At 38.3% G+C, this 22,074-nt stretch overlaps 1 long non-coding RNA gene across 1 annotated transcript in view; it reads left to right on the top strand.

The window, feature by feature from the left end:
- The first annotated feature begins 459 nt into the window (after positions 1-459).
- The window catches only part of LOC144222122 (uncharacterized), a 46,254-nt gene continuing 24,639 nt past the window's right edge, over positions 460-22,074 (top strand). Inside the window, exon 1 of the long non-coding RNA XR_013332303.1 lies at positions 460-581. This is a non-coding gene — a long non-coding RNA (uncharacterized LOC144222122). The remainder of the gene's footprint in view (positions 582-22,074) is intronic.

Genomic DNA, 22,074 nt, shown 5'->3' with positions numbered 1-22,074 from the left:
CTGCTGTCAGTCTGTCATGTCAGTGCAGAGTCAGCTTCAGATCCTCTGGCCCCGTCTCACTGCCCCTCACCCACTTAAAATAAATAAATAAATATTTTAAAAAATAAAAAATAAAACACCTTTGGTTTTTACATTTTAGAAAGTTTATAATATGCCAATATAGTACTATATTTTACCTTGGTAGATTAAAAGTAATTTTAGTTTATAAATTTACATTTGCATTTACCAGAAGTTCTTAGGCTTAACTAGGCTAATCTCACTGAGACTAAACATAAATGTCTTCAGAAAAAATATTAATATTCATAATATTTAGGAATATTCTCACAGTTTATGTTAATTTTCAAATATATTTTTTAAATGAATTTTTATTGACTAATTTAGATGAATTATTGCCTAAAAATAATTATTCGTATGTGAAAACTAACCTACCTAAATTTTTTTTCAGCAGAATTCTATAAACCTGAAGAGTAAGAGGAAAAAATTGTCAGAGGAAAGGAATTTGTAGAAATAAAACTGGTAACATCCAGAATCTTGATGGTGCACCAAACCAGATGTTAACTGGAGCACAACCAAAAACTAAAGTAAGTAGCTTTATTACAGAATATTCTGGGTGGAGTGTCATGTCCCATTCATCCAGTAAAGTCAGCACCACATTCGCACATTCTCTATTACTTTTTTGTTTTAAATTTAGCATTAAGGCTGACCTGTTTTTCATTATAACATGATTTGTAATAAATATATCTATATAGTTAATACTTATAAAATTGGAAAAAACTGCAGTCAGTGATTTTATTAAAGTAAAATGGTTAGTTCATTGCAATCTGTAGAGCCATAGTAAAGGGTTATATATACTGTAATTAATTTCTTCATTATTAGTGAAAATTCTTGCTGCAATTGAAAATTTCTTGAACTAATATTATAAAAGTCTTCCCCTATTGGGATGGTCCAAATCCCACCATGGCTCCAGAAATGAGGTATCAGATTGGGGAAAGCATCTGTGAAGCATCAGCCATAAACATTAACTACACTTTAAATAGTTGTCTTTATGCTACAAAGCTAAATAATGCCCAGGGATTTTGTTGTTGTTGTATTTTTTGGTATATTTTAATGAGGAAAAATTGACCAGCCTTTCTCATAGATATTTTACAACTTTTATAACTTTTCCCCAAATCTCTATAATTTTTTCCACTTTTAAAATTGGATCTAAAAGTACATTTTCATAAATTCTGACCAGTGTTGAATATAGAGGGACGTCAGCAATAACTTGCAAGATTTTGTAGAGTTGCGTACGGTTCTCGATTTTATGATGCCTTGGCTGCTTTACAATGTTAAAGAAAATAATGATTTTGCTAATAAATATGAAGGACAAATATTATGTGTCTTTCTGACAGGAAACAGCAGAAACTTTCTAAATTACCCTCAAGGGATAATTTAAGAGATTGCTTATACAGGGATGGTCAGCCTTAAGGGAAGCCAACTCTAAGATGGTTGTCCAGCACTCACAAGCAAAGTAAGGCCTGACAAAGGAGAGGTGCAGGGAGTAAAGACCTGTCTCCTCCCTCCCAACTTCTTTTTTTTTATTTTTTTATTTTTTTTAGTGTTTTATTTATTTCTAGGAGAGAGAGAGAGACAGCGTGAGCAGGGGAGGGTCAGAGAGAGAGGGAATCACAGACTCTGAAACAGGCTCCAGGCTCTGAGCTGGCAGTCAACACAGAGCCCCACGCGGGGCTCGAACCCACGAATCGTGAGATCATGACCTAAGTGAAAGTCGGATGCTTAACCGACTAGCCACTCAGGCGCCCCTCCTCCCTCCCAACTTCTAACCTCCTCTGGGACCTCCTGCTGGTTGACCTCATCAGGAAATCCCGAGGGAGGGGAACTCAATTTAGAAATTGCTCCCCACAGGCAAGATGGTAAAAAGCAGAGAAGAGTTTTAAAAAGGTCAAATGAAAAGTATATAGCATGCATTATAATAAAAATAGCATGGTTGGCTACCAGTATTAAATATGTAATATGTTCCAGGCATGGTGCTAAGCTCTTCACACACATTGCCTATTTGATTCATACAATAGCTCTACAACATAGATGTTAATACTGGCATTTATTTTAGAAGAGAACCCTGATCTTCACAACAATAAATCATAAAGTTAGTGGGATAAGTATTAATGTTATCCTGACTTTACAGATGAGAAAATCAAGACCTAGTGAAGGTAGGTGACTTACCCAAAGGGTCAAAATTAGTACTCCAGTGTGAGCCTTCATACTCTTTCTCTCTTTGCCATACCAACATATATGGCTTTGGGGAAGTTTTATAATGCCTGTACAAAAAAAGATGGCTATCACTTAGTGAAAGAAGCCGAGGCTACATACTGTATAATTCCAACTATATGACCTTCTGGAACAGACAAAACTATGGATACAGTAAAACAATCTGTGATTGCCAGGGGTTAGAGGGGAGTGAGGGATGAATAGGTAGAGCAGAGGATTTTAGGGCAGTGAAACTATTATGTATGATACCTGTCATTATACATTTGTCAGAATCCACAGAATTTATACTACGAGTGAACCATAGGTCAAGCTACAGATTTCAGGTGACAATGATGTGTCACTGTAGGTTCATCAGTTGTAACAAATCTAACACTCTGGTCAGGGCTGTTGCTAGTGGAGAAGGCTGTGCCTGTATGGGGACAGGGACATTTGCAAGTCTCTGTACCCTCTGCTCAGTTTTCCAATGAATGTAAGACAACTGCTCTAAAAAGTAAGGTTTATTTTCTAAGAAAGGTAAAGAAACATATACTACAACTTAATTATATTTACTATGACCCAGATTTTCTTTGTTTCTTTTTTTTTTTTTTTTTTTTTTTTTTTTTTGGTGAAGAATGGCTGAGAGATAGTGCAGACTTTTATATCAGGCTCAGGCTTTCTTTTCAGAAACTTCCCCAGCTCAAGAAGAAAATACTTATTACAAATCAATTGATTTTTTTAAGATTAACAATGAAAGTTAAAAAGGGGAAAGCCATTACTTTTAGTGTGATGCTATATTCCATTGCCTATTGCCTCTTAAAGGAATGTAATTTATTAAAGAGGCATTTGGGACCTGTTTTAGCTGATTTTCTAATTTTTTTTCATTCTTGTTACTTTGTTTTTACAGTAAGCTCTTAATTATCCTGGGACAGATAATTTACTTCCAAATTAGCTTATTCAGGATAGGGTAACTTTATAAATTATTAGGTAAGAAATTTGGGAGTATTTTATTTTTTGGCCCATTCAGAGCAAGATGGTAATCTGGGTCCTCAGTTAATCTTACTGACACAGAGTGGGGAGGGGAGGCGTATACAGTCTCAGATGTTAATACAAGAGTCTTTATATCCTCTGAAAATCTTTTTCTGTAATCCATTTTCACTACCAGTATATGCCATTGGGCATTCCTTCTAAGATACTCACTAACAATTGAAGCATGCAAGCAGGGGCCAGCTTGGTAGAATAAACTGCCTTTGCTGTTATATCTGTGAATCTTTAGGTAGATGGACAGTGTATTCTAGAAGTTTCCTTCCCTGTTCCCTATTCTAGGGAATGCTTTTTTTTTTTTAATTTCTTTTTTAAATGTTTTATTTATTTCTAGGAGAGAGACAGCATGAGTAGGGGAGGGTCAGAGAGAGAGGGAGTCACAGACTCTGAAACAGGCTCCAGGCTCTGAGCTGGCAGTCAGCACAGAGCCCGACGCGGGGCTCGAACCCACGAACCGTGAGATCATGACCTAAGCGAAAGTCGGACGCTTAACCAACTAAGCCACCCAGGCGCCCCTAGGGAATGCTTTCTAAAGAACTAGCTTACTTCTGTTTCCTCTGTATATGTCATGAAGTCAGAGACTTCATAAGAGAGAAAGTTTGCCAGTGCCCAATTTCTTCAAAGATAGGAGACAAATCCTTCCACATAGATTTGTGGCAGCCTAATGTACATTTATTCTTCTGGCATATTATCATTTTCTTATTTTCTCAGGCTAGCCTGCACAACCCAATTTCAACCATAAAGTACTGGATGTATAAAATTCACTACCCTGTGGAACATGCGTGAGGTCCACATGCTCATTTCTGGATGTGGTCCTGGCTGCCAAATGCTGAGGGCAAGATGTCTCCCAGTCAAGGCACGTTTCCCACAGGGCTATGCTATGCAGAGGGTAGAGGATAAAGGTTTAACCCTTCACTACTTGTCAAAATGTCTGTATACTTTTCGAGGCAGACCAAAGTTGAGAATATGGGCTTCTACCTTAGTAGGACTATTCACGTCTGTTCTTCACAGGTCTCATTTGCCTAGGGGTAAAGCTGCTGATGATAGCTGCAGTGTAAGTAAGACACAAAAGAGTTCAGGACTTATGGTGGGCATACATATTCTTACCAAAGAATCAGATAGCTCAATCCGAAGCCAGATCAGATCTGTACATATAGATGGTATGCCCTGCACAAGGCCCACCCTTTCTAATTAGCACAAGGGTATCTTCTGATACTACACTATGAGTCCTTGAGATAGTGAATGTCAATAAAGAGGATTTTTTCCCCTAATTTTTATAAAAATATCTTTGGGGCTAGCACAGGCTACTGCTTGGTTAAGGGGCTAGTCCAGGCTAGATTGACAGAAACAATAAAAAGTCCACAGGACCAAGCCATAACTTTGGACAGCTAGATTGCCAAGGCTAAGAAAAGTGTTTACAAGAAAGCCAAGCCCAAACAGCTATGATTTGGAAAGCTGGGGATATCCTGGGTCTCTGTTCTCAACTTAGGAGAGCAAGTTGGGCACATTTCTGAAGGCAGTGACTCATGAGCATCTTTTGATTTATGTTTACTTCTCAGACACGTGGGTGGGTAAAAGGGGTAGGACAGTGATGTGGAGGTTATATTCTGGGCAGGGAAGAAATCAGTGGGGTGTGGGTTGTCCAGCTCCATAGGATTTATTCTCTGTAATCTGTATCTGCATCCCCATCTTCCTCCTGAAGTCAGGCTCTTATGCCTGCCTGGCTTTCTTGGCATGTCTAATGCACCTCAAACTCAGTCTATCAGGTCTTGAACTTCACCGTTTTCTCCTGTGTTAGTGAAAGGCACTTTCAGTCAGCTGATCATTTGGGCCAGAAACCTACTAGTCACACTAGTTTCATTCTTCTCTCTTAAACTCACAATCCCTGTCACCAAGTTCTGTCTAGTCTACATTTCTAATGATGTGTTAATTCATCCCCTTTGGATCCTGAATGCCACTGCTCTGAGCCAGATACTTCTCACCTGAAATGCAGCCTATTAACTTGGGCTTGGTGTCAAATACCCCTCATTCATTATCCGAAATGCAAACAGAATGATCTTTTATAAAGTTAAATCTCATCATGTCTCTGTTCTCTGGAAAATCCTTCAATGTCTTCATATTTTCTTTGGTAGAAAATCAAATTTCTGAGCACATTATACAAAGCTGCTCACAGTTTAGCCATGCCAACTTCTGCAGTCTCTCTTCTCAATTCCTCCACCTTTCACTAGTGTTCCATCCATGTCAAACTGCTTTGAGATCCATCTCATACTCCTTGTGTTTGCATCAAATGTTCCTTTAATCTGTAATTCCCTTTCTGCTTTCTTCACACTAATTAACTATACCATGTTCTCAAGACTCAGTCTACAGGAAAGGCCCTGTTCTTCTAGCATTTATTACATTTGTATTGTCTATGTATGTTTTTGTTTTTCGCTCTTCATTGGACTTGAAGCAACTTAAAGTCCAGACTGCCACTTACCTTAATAACTTAAGTGGTTAGTATAGCAACAAATGGTTGGCACTCATACAGTGCTTCACACTATAGTGTGTTTGTTCCACTTATTCTTGCTTATAGGGTCTCCTTTCTTCTCAGGGGTAGTGGTGGGAGTTTCTACTCAGACACAATTGGACTAATGTTGTGGCAGGATTTTAACAATGAAAGGAAGATGGATACACTTTTTTCACACCACAAAAAGTTAGTGGGTTCTAGGATGTCAAGAACTGAAAAGTTCTAAGGGGCAAAGACTTTCTATCTATGAGAAATTCTGAGAATTTTTCCATCTAGGCCAGAGTCCTGGTTACATCTCTCTCTCTCTCTCTCTCTCTCTCTCTTTTTTTTTTTTCCTGAGAGCACAAGAATATAGGCAGCATGTTGCTGTTTCCATTGATGCCTTCTTTGCTTTCAACTATTATTTCTTTTATTCCTTGACTAATGAAAAATGAGTAGTTTCAGCAAGGATGTCTCTTCCCCCCACAGTTTTTCTAAGGGTTTTTATTGGAAATTATAAGAAGAAGATAATGAGGAAAGGGGCTCCGCATAATATCCTCCTATCAGTACTTTTTATTTTTTCCAAGAGTGTTGGAGGGAGATAAGACACAGTAGTAGGTCTCAAGTCGGGTTTATCTATACTTCGAAGGCCACCTAGGTTCAGTGAGTTTCCTGGAAGATAAAGAAGAGTTAGAAAATACCTTGGAGGCTAAGAGTTGAGATGGAACAGGGCTAGGGATTGAGCCCATGATCCTGCACCTTGGCTGGAAGAAAGGTAGCTAGGGAAATAGGGAAGAGGAGAAGCCGTGGGTGGTGATGCTGGGGGTATGTATCCTGCCTCTTGTTACTTCTTCCTTGCTGTTATTTCCAGCATAAGCTACTGCATGGAATCCCACTTGGGATCCACAGTGGGGAAGCTCAGAGGATATTTGCATGGTCAAAGGAGTGAGGAGACTTTGTGAAATATATCCTCATAGCAGCAACTGTCAGGGAAGCAGAATTACTTTGGCCACAAGCCTGAGGTCGTAATTCCCAGGAATTATCTGTATGTAAACTGTGGTCCAGCACATGTAAAATAGAGATTATACATTATTTTTTTAAAGTAATATCCTAGAGAATAAAGCACTGTTCTTTCTGTTGTGTTCCATGATTAAGTCATGCCTGAGTATTCTACAATGTGTAGGCCTTTCCTTTTGTCGCCTGCAGATTTAGAGAGTATTTACCAGAGCTAATGCATACAGAGCCATGTCTGTGTAAAATGACATCTGTTTCAGGAGCTCAGCCCAGTTGTGTGGTTGAAAATATGCTGTCACAAGCTGTATGTGGCCACTGAATTCTTGAAGCCCTGACTAGATAGATGTATTTGCCCATGAAATCACCCCAGCTACCAACCAAGAATGTTTTTTCTCTGAATTGATAAAAAGTATTTTAAACATGGGGTATCTGAAAAAGTCAAAGCTTTCATTTTGGTTTATTTTATAGCCTTTATTGATTATACACATTTCCTCTAAGGCTTGAGTGGATGACAGCATCAACTATTGTAATAAATTCTGTACTCCACAGACCTGTGTAGCACATGTGCATGTGCCAAATCTATGTACCAGATGGTAACTGAAAATGATTTGATATCTATGTACTTAAAGAAATACATTTTCATGTAAAACAGGGTGGACATTTCACAGTGAATTTTAAAGCAAATTGAAGCAGTCAGCCAGCAAATATTTACTGAGTGCCTACTTTGGGTCGAACCTTGTAAGGATTGCTGTTTTTGTGTTGGGTTGCCTGGATGTAAGGCTTAGAAATGTTGATAATACATCATCTCCTATGAGAAGTTTGGAGAAATAATGATTTCCTAAGTTTTCAAGGCCTCTCCACTAGGATGCAAAGATTTTCTGTGTTATGAGCTTTGGACAGGAATTAAGAACATTGTAGCCAACAAGAATTATGTTTTCTGTGGCTTTTTGAGTTGGGCATGTGTTGTCATATTAAATGACCTGTGAAGACAGGATACTGGGTTGGCCCAACTCACAGATGCAATCCAATTAGGTACTGTAAGTGGGTTTGGTCCATAAACGACATAGTCTTTAGGGTCCTAAAGACTTTGAATACCCAGTAAAGTCTTTATCAAGATATACAGTGAGAAGTGCTGAATTTCTGGTCATAATTGTCACTGTCCTGAAGTGCATGTTCTTTAGAAATTGCACAAGTGTTCCTGGAGAGAGAGTGGCAGGGGTGAGTTACTGGACTGTGCCTGTGCCCCCTGATTTACATAATTTGTCTTCCCTGTCCTACTCTAGGACCTATAACCAAAATTAAATGTTCTTCCCCACAGCTAAGACCATAGGACCATAAACTGATGTCCCACTCCACCTCTTAACTCCATGAAGTAGAAATGAAGTTTCCACAAAGCTTCCTACTTTCAAATCACTTTACTGCCAAGAGGCAGTTCCACTACAAGGAAGAGCACAGTGAATTTGCGACACCAAAATAAACTGTCTTGAAAGATTTGACATGACTTTTTTAGTTGCTAAAATGTTAATATCTTAGCATATTTAAGAAGTAGCCACATGTAGGCAGCTTTGTAATTCTTTGTTTTGGAATTAGATTTCTGTCCTTATTTCTGAGGAAGACAAGCAGTGAACGGGCTGCTAATCATGGAGAGCACAGAGGCAGTTTGATTGAATAAATTCACACTAATGTGTAAATTACTGAAAGCCCTTTAACACTCTCAGAAATATTTGCATTTTTAAAAGATTCTCATTTAAACCAAATCTGTGGTGAGGTTGGGTAATTCTGGTAGTATAACACAGTGAAATCAAGCAATGTATAGGAAACTATTTCAGAGGCGGGGGGATGGGACATAGGGTAGCAGAACTGGGAAGATCAGCTCCTAAATGGTTTCTGTTTTCCAAGTCGCTTTTTACTGATTCTCTAAAAGCTTCATGTGTTTTTTAACCTGTTCCTGGCAGACCTTGAGGCCAGAGGAAGAAAGCATGGCCAGGAGGGGGCAGTAGGTAGAGAGGGCATGGAGACAGGGTAGGAGGTTCTTTGTAAATTCTGGTCATTGTAGATCAAGTTTGACTACATCAGGGATTAATAATGGTTTGATGTAAACACGTCTGTGCATGGATTGATTTGTCCGTAAAAATATCAGAAGTGTAAAAATAATGGCAAACCACAACGGAGAGAATAACTTTTGCTGTTTATGTCAAGCACTTGGAAAATATTCAGCCCATTGCTCCCTCGGGCTGGATTGATACTGCCTATGAACTTCCTTCAAGAAAAATACAACCGGTTTCACCATCCATTTTTATTAACTCCACACTCTCAGAGGAACCTTTATGCACTCCTTGAATAGCAGGACTAAATTTGTTTCACCCCATGTAGCACTATCTTACTGGATGTAATTTTCTGGGAAGCTGGTTTTGCTTTCCAAGACCAGCAGGAATATCTGTGAATATTTTGCTCTTGTTCTGCTTACTTGTTTTGTCTCCAGACTTATTTCGAGAATAAGAAAAACAATTTTTTTCTTTCTAATGGAATAACTTAAGGGCCAGCATACTTGTTATGAGTGGCAATGTGAACTTGTACCTATTCCCCAACACATGCAGTCTGAGAAACTCTTCTTTGACTGAGATAGGTGTAATCAAAAAGCATCCTTAGCTCAATAGAGATGTTAGTGCCTATGAGAAGAGAAAATAGGTCAGGAGATTGGGCTTACATTGGGATGGGGGTGGGGCTCAGATAAAGACCTAGGATGCAAAGTTCAAAGCTCTGGGTCAGTGCTGCCTATAATAGTATAATGTAAGTAAGACCCATAGGTAATTTTAAATTTTCTAACAACCACTTAAAAAAAAGTGAAAGGAACAGGTAAAGTTAATTAATTTTAATAATATATTTTATTGAAAACAGTGTATCTGTTGTAAAATGTTGCACAAAAATTGTCAATAAAGTATGACTTTCTTTTTGGAGTTTTAAGGTCTCAAAATCTGTTGTTATCATATACTTAAGCATGTCTCCATTCAGACTAGCTGTGTTGCAGGTGCCCAGTAGCCACATGTGGCCTAGAGCAGCACTGGGTGATAAGCCAGGAGAATAGATAAGATGATACCTAAAACCATTTATTTATTTGTTTACAAGTAAATTATTATAAGTAAATAAATAATCTTATAGAAACTCAGAGAAAGCTGTAAGAAAATGAAGAGAGAAAGAAAGAAAATTAAGAGATTTGCCTAAATTTGGACAGTTATTCCCAAGAAATAGACTGATGAAGGGCAGTTTTATGTGATTATGGTACAGTTTACTGAATGAGACTTCAGGAAATTGTAAGGGGATCCGTTTCTATTTGGAATTAAAGAATGAAATTGGAGTTCATTCACAGATGGTCTTGGTTTTCTTAAGGTAAGTCAGAAAAACAACTCTGCCCCTAGAGCAAGACTGGAAGAAAAGGTGAATTCCAAAGACAGTGACTCTAAAAACTCCATGAATGTATAAATCTAAAGGGCAAAGAGACATCCTGAGTCTAATATTCATAATTACATCCCTGAGTTTGAGTGAGCCCCCAAATCTCCTTTCTGCAATTAAGTAATTTTTATCTATATGAAGTGCTTTGTTAATTATGAAACTCATATACAAATGTGGGTTATTGTTATTGGCTAAAGAAAAGGCTGTTCTGTGGAGATGAGCTGCCAGGGAAATTTTATCATCCCAGACATCATGAAATGTCAGATATGTGCCCCCACCCCCAAATGTATATCAGAGAGTTAGTGGAGGTGAGGGCTGTCTTTCTGTTGAGGGCAATCTTGGATTTGTTTTATCAAAACATTTATTACCCATCTTTAGAGCCTTCAGACCATTGCTCTCATTATATATTTAGTATGAGGGCATGTACTGCTCAATAATTAGTTTTTTTCTCCCTTAATGTGGGCTTTTGGTGGCTTCATAAACAAGATAAATGGCTCTTCTTGGACACACAAAATAGAGATTGGCAGGCAATTTAAAGCTAAGATTTCCCAATAGAACCATCACTACCAATAAGATCACACACCGACTCTCCTATAATCTGAGAAATGTTAAAGGAAGGCCAAGATTTTTATGGTCCCACTTTCTATGTCCAAAAGGCTTTTCTATCCTTTATTTCTCCTGTGCCAACCATAGCTGCGTTTTCCCAGTTATGTCCCCCTGGAGTAGACAGACATACATGGATGCTCCTAAAATCAGTCATGTGAAGGAGCTCTAGATTTTTCTGAGACAGTTGTATATTTGAGAAAAGTTACTTGGAAAATCGCTTTGGAAGACACAGAAACATTTTTACATCAGGTGACAATGGGATTGGTATAGTCACAACCTTTTATAAAGAGGCCGTTCTGCTACACTCCCTAAAATTAAAATAATGACCCTTTAGGGGCACCTGGGTGGCTCAGTTGGTTGAGCATCTGACTCAGTTTCAGCTCAGGTCATGATCTCACAGTTCAGTTCATGGGATTCTCTCTCTCTCTTCCCTCTCACTCTGCCCCTCCCCTGCTCATGCACTCTGTCTCTCTCTCTCCAAATAAACAAATAAACTTAAAAAAAATAATGACACTTTATTAAAATATAGGGTTTTCTCACACAAGATCCCATTTGAGCTTCACAATGACCTTGTCAGGACATTTAAAAGCTTCCAATTTTTTTGATATAGGATTTGAAGCCCAGAACACCTGAATGCCTTGGCCAAGGTCAGACAACAGATATTTAATAGGACTAGCACTCTAGTGTTTGCCTCTCTACCATATTCCCTTCTCTTTCACATCTTTGTAAGTTGTGTTTTCCAAGCCATGCAACCTGAAGTAGGTTTTAAGGCTCAACTTCCATTGATTATAACTCTGACTCTACAATTCCTGCCAACCAGCTCCAGGAGTCTCAGGGTCTTTTTTTCCCTTAGGAATCTTGGGGTGAGGAGGCAGTTCACGTATGGTTTGTGACTTAGATTTGCTGGCGACATGGTTGGAGGCACTATTTTTATTATTTTGTGATCCAGTTTGCAGTCCATGCTGTGATTTATTGCTGAAGCAGCTCTGAAACCCTCCTAAGGTACTGAGGCTGCCCAAGTGTTATGCTCTCTCATTTGTCTGGTTTAGCTCCAGGCTCTTCCAGGCTTCAGGGTCACCCCTGAGTGGGGAAGTGCCCTTTGCCCCACCCTGACCCCACCCCCAGCTTCCATTGTTACAAATGCTGTTAAATACTGCCCTCAACAGAGTCTTAATGGAAACTGCCCTTTTCCTCCCTTTTTATTGTATTTCTCCCTGAGAGGTCCACAGAGGCTGAGCCAGAAAAAAGTCCAGGTAAGAAGTCCCACGCTGTTCCCAGTTGTGTTCCTCCAGCAGTGCCCCACTGAATTTAAACACAGCTGGCCTGCCTTTGGGTGAGCTATTTCCCTGAAAATCCTTAGATCTCTCTAGCCAACAGACTCCACTGGCTTCCCTGCCTTCCTTTCCTCTAGCCTGACAGACAGGTCCACAGGTTATCAAGCTGAGATCTCTACATTCACAGCTGCTGGAACAATTTTGCCTAAAACCCCATTTTCTCAGTTACCTTTTGTGCACATCTGTTGACTCAAAGCCAGACTTTTCTGCCTGAGTGTCAAGGCCTTTTACCAACTGTTCATTTTATATTATTATTTTTCATGCCTCTCCCTCCATAGGATGTCAGAATTTGTTTGTAATTGGCATTTCCATATATATCAATGGGTTAATTGAGTAAATGACAAGCTATGGGGGACAAATTAGAGACTGAGCTTTCTTTCTCAGGTATATTTCTAGATATTTTTATTAGTGCTTAAAATATGTTTCAAACTACATAGCTATTACCATCATTGTTTTCCATCTTCTCTTCCTCATGAATCTACCTCAATAATATTGCTGGTGGTGGATTAGGGAGGTCTTCTTTATTAATGTGGGAAACCACATTAGTTAGCACAACATTGTGCTGGTCATTAAAAAACCAGACCTTAAGTTCCACAAAAAAAAACAAAAAAAAAACAAAAAAAAAAAACATGCTCAGGAGTTTATAAAGTGAGGGAGATTATAGTAATTCGATCTATTCTGTAAAAGGACATCCAGATACTTATAGGAATACATAATGTTTTTATGTATAAAAACCATCTAAACTGTGTGAGCATTAGTGTAAGCAGTTTTATGTGGTCTAGAATTTAAGAATGAGTCATGAGAATTGCATATCCAGAGAGGATATGGTCAGGTTAAAAAATAAATCAGCACTCACTTCCTCTTTGGAGAGACTTCAAGAAGGAAATGAGATTTCCAACACTCTTTTGCTATGAGGAGGAAAAAGTTAAGGTTCGTGGAGGCCAGTGCATCCCATAACTCTCCTCCAGATTCAGACCAATTGAGAAATACATACAGGTGTCAAAAAGAGATCAAAATAAAATATTTACTGATGATATAGCTAGATCGTAAACAGTGCCTTGGACCCCAAACTGCCTTCCTATTTACCCCTTACTTTTATCCTGAAAAGAACTTACTAGTGCCAGGCAGATTGGCCGGACATTTCCAGATCTCTCTGTAGAAGAGAGGTGCTGACGAAAGGTCAGCAGACAGTTCTCGAAGGAGAGATACAAGGAACATAGACTGGGTTTGACTAGTGACCCTTTCTTCTATCTTAACAATCACATAAATCAGGAATCAGCAAACTGTATCTATAAAGGACCAGAAAGTAAATATGTTAGTCTTTGAGGCCATATGATTTTTGTTCCAACCACTCAACTCTGCTGTTGTTGCTAGAGCAACACTATGTAAACATATATATGTTAGGATGGCTATTGTATTAGTTTTCTATGACTGCTGTAACGAAGTACCACAGAATGGGTGGCTTAAACAAGAGAAGTGTATTGCTTCACAGTTCTGGAGGCCAGCAGTCAGTGCCCAAAGTGAAAACAGGGTTGATTCCTTTCAAGGGCTGTGAGGGAGAATCTGCTCCATGCCTCGTTCCTAGTTTCTGGTGGTTTGCTGGCAGTCTTGGCATTCTGTAGTTTGTAGAAACGTCAGCCTGATCTCTGCCTTTATCTTCACCTGGTATTCTCCCTGTGAGCATAGCTCTGTCCAACTTTCCCCTTTTTGTAAGGACACCCGTAATATTGGATTAGGGGGCCCACTCTAGTATAACTGGAGTATATTGACCAGTTACATCTGCAATGACTCTTTTGCAGATTAAGGTTACATTTTGAAGTATGAGGAGTTAAACATATGAATTTGGGCAAGACACAATTCAACTCATAATGTAGACATGAAATGTTAAATTTCATATAAATGTATGTGTCATGAGACATTCTTCTCATTTTTTCCCAACCATGTGAAACATGTAAATGTATGTAGGTTGTACAAAAATGGGCCCTGGGCTATAGGTTACTAGCCTCCAGAGGGGAGGACTGAATGAGGGAGGGAAGGGGGGACGACAAGTGTTCCTCCCCTCCTAATCTCTCTAGGGGCATGAGTGAGAGTTCCTTGGCCTCTGTGGAAATATGAGGATAGCTACATAGCTCAAAGGACCCTGGCTAGTCAAGACACATGCTATATTCCAGGCAGAAAAGGTAGATATTAGTAAGGATGGTAGAATGGGGAAAACAAACAAATGAAGGGGGAAAAAAAACCTGAGGAAGATAGAAAAAAAAATTAGGAGGATTTGTAAGTATAACTTACAATCTGTGTTTTAGAGCATATACAGTAAGGTCTTGTGATGAATTGACCAACATGGTCAAAGTAAATCATGAGAAGAAAATAACTGAAGTAAATCCACAAGTAGGAAACCTGGAGAGAAAGGACATGCAGAAATATAGACTGAGGTTACATGAACTTTACTAAAGCTAGGGTTGCAGAATGATAAAAAGTATTCAACTAAAAAAACAAAACCAAACCAAAAACCTCTTTCTTTGCTCTAGGGACTCTGTCTCTTCTCTAAGACTCAATTCCTAAAGCTCTTTGTTATATGTTCTTATACTTCTTATTACTCCTCATCGTGGAAGAAATGCAAGTAAGACTTTGATTTTCATGATAAAACTTTGTTCACCTAATAGGGGCTTTGTGCACATAGATATCTTTTTAGTCAGCAGTTGGCTTTACTTATTTTCCTTCATTGATCTTAGTCTTTAGTTTCCAGTGGTTTTCTTCATAACTTTTATTATGAGCTTTTGTGAATCAACAGATAATTGTGGGGAGTGGTCTTAAAGGACATACTACTCTCATCTGCTTTTCACACAGAATACTCTATAAAGTCTGCTTATATATCAGGCACAACTAAGACAGATCATGTGTACTTCATTATTTTAATCTTCCCCCCAGAATTGCCTTCACAGATTTATAAATTAACAAGGGCCTCTGAGCTTTAATTAAGGGTCAGTTTTTCTATAATAGCCATAAAAAAGATATTTCTGCATCTCTTATGAAGCTTCTGTTAAAGACTCTCAATTATATTATTTAGTGCTACTGTATAAAGAGCTAGGTCATAAATTATTTCTTGACTTTAGTGTAAGAAATTAGATAATCTCTCTCTGATGAACTGAGTCCTTTAATTAAGATAACCATGCAACAAAACTTCTTAATGCCCATTTTGCTTTGCCTTTTCAGAAGCTCAGAGATAAATTTTATCCTTGATTCTAGCAGAGAGACTCAACCTAGGATTTTTAGTTCAACTTTCTCCTTCACTTTATAATTTGGATCTTTTTATTTTTAAGTTGCTTTAGTGGTTTTATTACATAGTGCCTTTAATGGCAAAGAGACACAAAATTTTTTAGAATGTAAGTAGGATATAAATAATAAATGGTTGGCTCTCATCACTCTGTCCTGGGGGATTATCCTCTAGAACAGATTTTTGTGGCCTTAATTACCTTCTAATGCTATCTCAGGTTACAGTGATTTGCCCCCTACAGATTCCTTAATGACTTCTCTCCTGATGTCCTATATTTGTTAAAGAAGCAAATACATATTGGCTCAGTCGGTTGAGTGCATGGCTTCGGCTCGGGTCAGGATCTCGTGGTCCGTGGGTTCGAGCCCCGCATCAGGCTCTGGGCTGACAGCTCAGAGCCTGGAGCCTGTTTCAGATTCTGTGTCTCCCTCTCTCTCTGCCCTTCCCCAGCTCGTGCTCTCTCTCTGTCTCAAAAAAATACATAAACGTTAAAAAAAATATTTTTTGGAAAAAAATAGACCCCAGAAATACATTTTTTTAAAGAAAGTATTGTTTTAGATGAACGTAAAATGACTTTTCTTTAAAAAACTAAAAATGAAATAAAAATCACTTTATTTGGTTATGTTCATTAGGATTCTTTCGTTTGAAAATGACAAAAACTTAATCAAACTCACTAAGGTGCAAAAAGGCATCTGTTGACTCAAATAATTTGGGAAGCCAGAACTTCTCTGTTTGTCTAGCTTTAGGTAGGGCTAGATCCGAGTTCAAAAAGACTCTTTTACTCATCTCTCTGCTTTACTAAACTAGCTATTGGCTCCATTATTGCGTAGGCTCTCCCCACAATGTAGCAAAAATGACTAGCAACATTTCTGTGTTTACACGGTACCCAGCTGGCATTCTTAATGAAAAAATACAAAAAGTCTAGTTTCAATAGCTACAACCAAAGTCCCAGGGGAAGCTTTATTGGCCTGTTTTTGATCATGTGACCATCCCTGGACCTAATCGCCTATGCCTGAAGCACTTAACTGGCCAGACTCCTAGGACCCTGCTCTCTCCTAGAACCAAGGAGATGAGATTGGCCCCACCCAAGCCATTGGACTCAGAATGGGGAAGAGATAAGTGTCCCAAAGAGATTTGGAGCTGAACAAAACACAGGTTAACTACATCTCACATCTCGTTTGTGTTCCTTGGCTGTCCAGCATCTACACATACCTTCTTTGGCACTGTAAAATTCCCCAAACGGGCCTGACTAATATAATGCAAATATACATCTGCAAAGAAAATTGCCCCTACCTCTACTCTAAAAGGAGGTAGCTGTTAGGCTCATCCAGTTACTCTTTTTAACTTTAGTTCTAGAATCTCTAAGTTATGATATTTTTTTGGTTGTATCTAAACTAGCTTCTCGTGTTCAGGTCAACCTCTGGCTAAATGTTATATTTAACACTACCAGTTAACAGTGGCAAGGAGAAAACACTTGCTGGAACACAACTTCCGTCTGGCAAACGGGAGAGAAGAAAGGCAACCACTAAATAGTGACCTCAGTCTCATAGCTATCATCTCAGGCCAGACAAGAAAGCAAGGACTCCTTGACCTAGCAGTGGAGGGAGTTCTTTGTTCAAGAATCTGGCTGGCCTGTCACTGCTTTCTGGGAGTGACTCCCTTTCCATTGTCCTGCATAGCTACAAGGCAGATGCACTTTGGGAGGCTTTCATTTTAACAGCTACAAACATTACAGTTCCTTGTAAGTTGGACATTCTCAGGTCTGTTTGGTGAGTCTTCACGTTTCTCTGGTGATACCATTGGATGTCTTGCTAGAACCATCATGCTGTTTATTTCCTGCATGTTTTCTGGATTGGCTCTCTACAGTCATGGCCCACCACTCTGGTTCCAGCCCTCATTGTTTCTTCCTCTGAGCGATCTGCCTTTAGGCTCTGCCCCTACCTCAAGCCATGTGGAGCCTCGACTAGGAGACCATGAGCTGACCTCCTGCAGATCTTCCCAGTGGTAGGAGTCTTGGAGATGGCTTTTCTAGAGGAGTTGTAACTATTCTCTGTTCGTCTGGGAATGTGGTGTTTGGAAATGATCCTCTCACTCCCTGGCTCACCAGGATCTCCGCCTCTTTTCCAATTGTGTTTTCAACTTTATCAAAGGGCAGAAATTTATATATCTGCCATCACAAAAGATACATGGTTATCTGCTATTGACCATTTTAGAGTGCCAGGCATAGGCAGAAAGGATGACTCTTAAGAAGGACTGAATCACTTTTCCTCTCTGCTTTCAGAACTACCAGATTAGGCTACAGGCTATCCTTTTCTCTGAACGCTAAAAGAAGTAGCCAACACTTCAAGATTGTGACACTTTTCAAATCAAAACTCTATCCTTGATATTTATGTAATTTGAGTTCTAAGGTACATTAGGAGCCTTTAACTGATGCTTTGCTATCATATAATAGCTTTTGCCTTTTTTCTAACCTGGAATGGGTCAGTCCTCCACCTCATCTCAGCTGAGCCAATATCACGTTTTAAAATCTGTTTTTTTTTTTAAGTTTTTATTTATTTATTTTGAGAGAGCATGAGAGAGAGAGTGAGAGAGAGACAGAGAGAATGTGTGCTTGTGAGTGAGGGAGGGGCAGAGAGAGAAAGAGAGAGAGAGAATCCCAAGCAGGCTCCATGCTTCAGTATGGAGCCTGATGCAGGACTCAAACTCATGAACCATGAGATCATGACCTGAGCCAAAATCAGGAGTCAGGCGCTTAACTGACTGAGCCACCCAAGTGCCCATTTCCAGGCAATAGATTCTATATTAGGATTCATTTTGGTGCAAGTGATAGGAATCCAGTTCATAAAAGCTGAAGTGGAAGGGGTTATCTTTCATAACCAGAAAGGCCAGAGATGAATCTGTCTTCAAGCATGTTAGTTATAGAAGTTGAATATCATCAGGACATATTTTTTCCTTCTGTCTTTACTTCCTGTGTTGGCTACATTCTGATAAGTTTCCCTACTTTTTAGCAAAGATAGCCACCCACAGTTCTGGACTTGCATCATTCTTAGAGCTGGCAACATAGCCAAAATTGTAAATGCAGAGATTTATTTTTTTGGTCTGAGTCACCTGCCCATTCCTCAGGCGGATGCAGTACTCTGACAGGTAAAGTTGTTGATGTCCTCTTGATCCAGGAACAGGACCAGCCACTTGTACTGAAAATAGCAGATGGTGATTTTCCTAAAGAGATGCTAAATCAGAAAGCTTATATCTCCTGCAATACTTAACTCATCTTTAAGAAAGTAAGGCAAATTCTGAACAAAATTCAGTTTTGGTTATATACCACAACATAAGTAATTATTGAACATATTATTTCTAAAGCACAGTGGTTTGTAAATATCTTGGCCTCAGGACACCGTAGCTCTTCTTAAAAATTATTGAGGACTCTAAAGAGTTTTTGTTTATGTAGGTTACAACTATTGATATTTACTATATTAGAAATGAAAAAAATTCTGTATTAGAAATTAGAACAGAAATTTAAAGTTAGTTTGCACAAATTGTTAAAAATAATAAGCCTATTAACATAATTAGAATATTTTAATGATACATTACTATATATTCTAAAACAAAAATGTTTAGTGAGAAGAATTTTAAATTCATTTTAAGTTGATTGACTTGCCACTTTTTAAATATACTTTTGCAAATCTCTGATGACTGACTTAATAGAAGACAACTGAATTTTTATTATCTGCTTTTACTTCAAGTTATTGCTGTGTTGTTTGGGTGGAAGTATATCAAAAAAATCTAGCCTCATACAATTATGTGGTTGGAAAGGGAGGAGTATTTTAATAGCCTTTTAAGATAATTGTGTATAGATTTCTTTTATACTACACCAAAACACAGCAAGTGGTGGTTTCTTAACACAGAGAATCAGAAACCATATCAGTGAGCTTTTCATATTCTGTTACATTGAAATTGGGCATATTTGGACTTTGAATGTATCTTTTATTCATGATTTTATAACATCACACTTTGGTTATTTGGAAAATGTTGGTTTATGTAGATCTTCCACATGTTGACACATTTCACTGTAGAGTTTCCAAAAATCACATTCATTTTTGCCACACTATTCTCAGTAGTCTTCGAAAGCTGTCAAGCTCATAGTGATAGATAAAAGTTTTCCAAACTTCTGATTCTCTCTTAAAAGCTTGAGTTTTATCATTGACAAAAAATATTGTCACTTTTCCTTGAAGCAGTAATCTCACTTTGTTAATTTTTGAGATGTCTGTCAGATACCCAAGTCTGAATAAGTATAGTCTGTCAGTTGTTCATTCAAGTAAAAATGGTCCTTCACGGGAAAAGCCTCTGTTTCAGTTTGCAACTCAATCGTACCTGCTTTTCTTCAAGCCAAGCATCATACTTTCCTATGCAGTGAAAGTGCTTTCTGGAGTGTCCGAGGGGCTCAGTTGGTTAAGTGTCCAACTTCGGCTCAGGTCAAGATCTCATGTTTCATGAGTTTGAGCCCCATGTTGGACCCTGTGCTGACAGCTCAGAGCCTGCAGCCTGCTTCAGATTCTGTGTCTCCCTCTCTCTCTGCCCCTCCCCTGTTTGTACTCTCTCTCTTTTTCTCTCTCTCTCTCAGAAATAAATAAAACATTTTTAAAAATAGAAAAAAAAATAAAAAAGCAGGTGGGTGGTTTTGAGTGATTTGATGTTCTAAGATACATTAGGAGCCTTTTAATTGATGCTTTACTATCAAATAATAGCTTTTGCCCTCTCCCTAACCTGGAACAAGTGAATCCTCCAAACTCATCTTAGCTGAGCCAATATCACAGAATGCTGTCTGCTTACTTCCCGTGTTGTCACACAGAATATTTAAACATGTATATTCAGGGTTGAGATTTAATAAAACAGTTTTTACTGCTTCATCAAGGACATTCTTAAGTGAAATGTATACTTGGTTTTTCCACTACTAGTGCATGGCATTGAAGAGTACCATGATTGCAGGTATACTCTGGGGCCACTTGTACTAAGGCACCATGAATAGGTTTACTTCTGTTGTTTTGCACCATACTGAAAGAGGCAAATAATATCTTAGCCTTATAAAGAAATTAATTTTGATGTCACAAATGTCCTGAAAGGTCTCAGACAGAGACTCCCAGGGACCTGCGGGCCATGCTTTGAGAGCTTCAGCTATTCTTGCAAGCACTGAAATAAAGACATTGTATTGAAATCCATCATAAAAGGGCCCATAACATAAGCTGATGTTTTGGCATGTCCATTGATTTTTATCTGTCATTTTTGTTATTGCAACAGTACGTGTCAAACTAGCTTTGAAATACTGTGTTCTGAATGTCTTTTGAGAGTTTAGGGGGGAAAGTCAGTTTAATAGAAGTGGTAAGTCAGGATATTGGCCCTTGACACACTTGTTTGCCAGACAAATTAAAAAATGGTCTTATTTTTATTTAAAAGGCTTTGTTGCTTAAAAATAAATTTAAGGGATAATATTAATGTTCTGATAATATTTTTAAATCTATCAAAACCGTAAACAACTTTTATGATTTATAATATTTAATTTTGTCCTACTGTATATGATATTTCATTCTTGTGAAATGACTGTCTTTCTTTAAAAACACTTGTGAGGGGTGTCTAGATGGCTCAGTCAGTTAAGTGTCCGACTTTGGCTCAGGTTATGGTAGTGTAGTTCATGAATTTGAGCCCCACATTGGGCTTTCCACTGTCCGTGGAGAGCCCAATTTGGATCCTCTGTCCTCCTCTCTCTACCCCTCTCCTGCTTGGACTCTCTCAAAAATAAATAGAGACATTTAAAAAACATTTATGAGTATCCTGTATAAATTTTTATTTATTTATTTAATTATATACTGAAATGTTTTTCAGGAATAGAGAAACTTTAGTTTGGATTCCAACTATACCATTTACCAACTAATTGATAATTAGTTGTCATTATTTTTTCAAGTTTTTTTTTTAACACTATAAATTTTTTTCTAACAAGCAAGCATCCTATAATTATAACATTCACATTGAAGCATTATTTGATAATCCTTTAAATAAGTTTGTCATCTTCATCATACAAATTTGATAAAAAGAAAATCCATGTCTCCATATCATGTAATTAGAAACTAGAATTATGGTTAGAACGCTTTACTGTACTGCTTAACTTCATGAGTGGTGCTCTACTCAGGATAGACTCCTGACTATACTGGGTTCTACTTTCATAATACTTGGCAGTTCTTGAGTCCTTTTACTACTAAATATATAAACAAAATGTTAGAAAAAGTTATCACAGTCTGAGACAGAGTTTCATCAAGCATTCAATTGATTGTGTCTAAAGAAATAATAAGCCAAAGAGTACCCAAAGTGGATTTATTTAACCACAAGCAAAATTTTTCATTGATTGTCTCTAAAATCATCTGTTCAGGTTCTGTTAAAGCTAATAACTAAAAAGCAACACGGGCGCCTGGATGGCTCAGTTGGTTAAGCATCCAACGTTAGCTCAGGTCATGATCTCACAGTTCATGGGTTCAGGCCCTGCATTGGGCTCTGTGCTGACAGCTCAGAGCCAGCAGCCTGCTTCAGATTCTGTCTGTCTGTCTCTCTGCCCCTTCCCCTCTCATGCTTACTCTCCC

Source organism: Crocuta crocuta, unplaced genomic scaffold (assembly GCF_008692635.1).
Source record: "Crocuta crocuta isolate KB4526 unplaced genomic scaffold, BGI_CrCroc_1.0 scaffold190, whole genome shotgun sequence".
NCBI classification, from domain to species: domain Eukaryota; kingdom Metazoa; phylum Chordata; class Mammalia; order Carnivora; family Hyaenidae; genus Crocuta; species Crocuta crocuta.
Note: the sequence above shows the minus strand (reverse complement) of the source record. Positions and strands in the feature narration are given on the sequence as shown.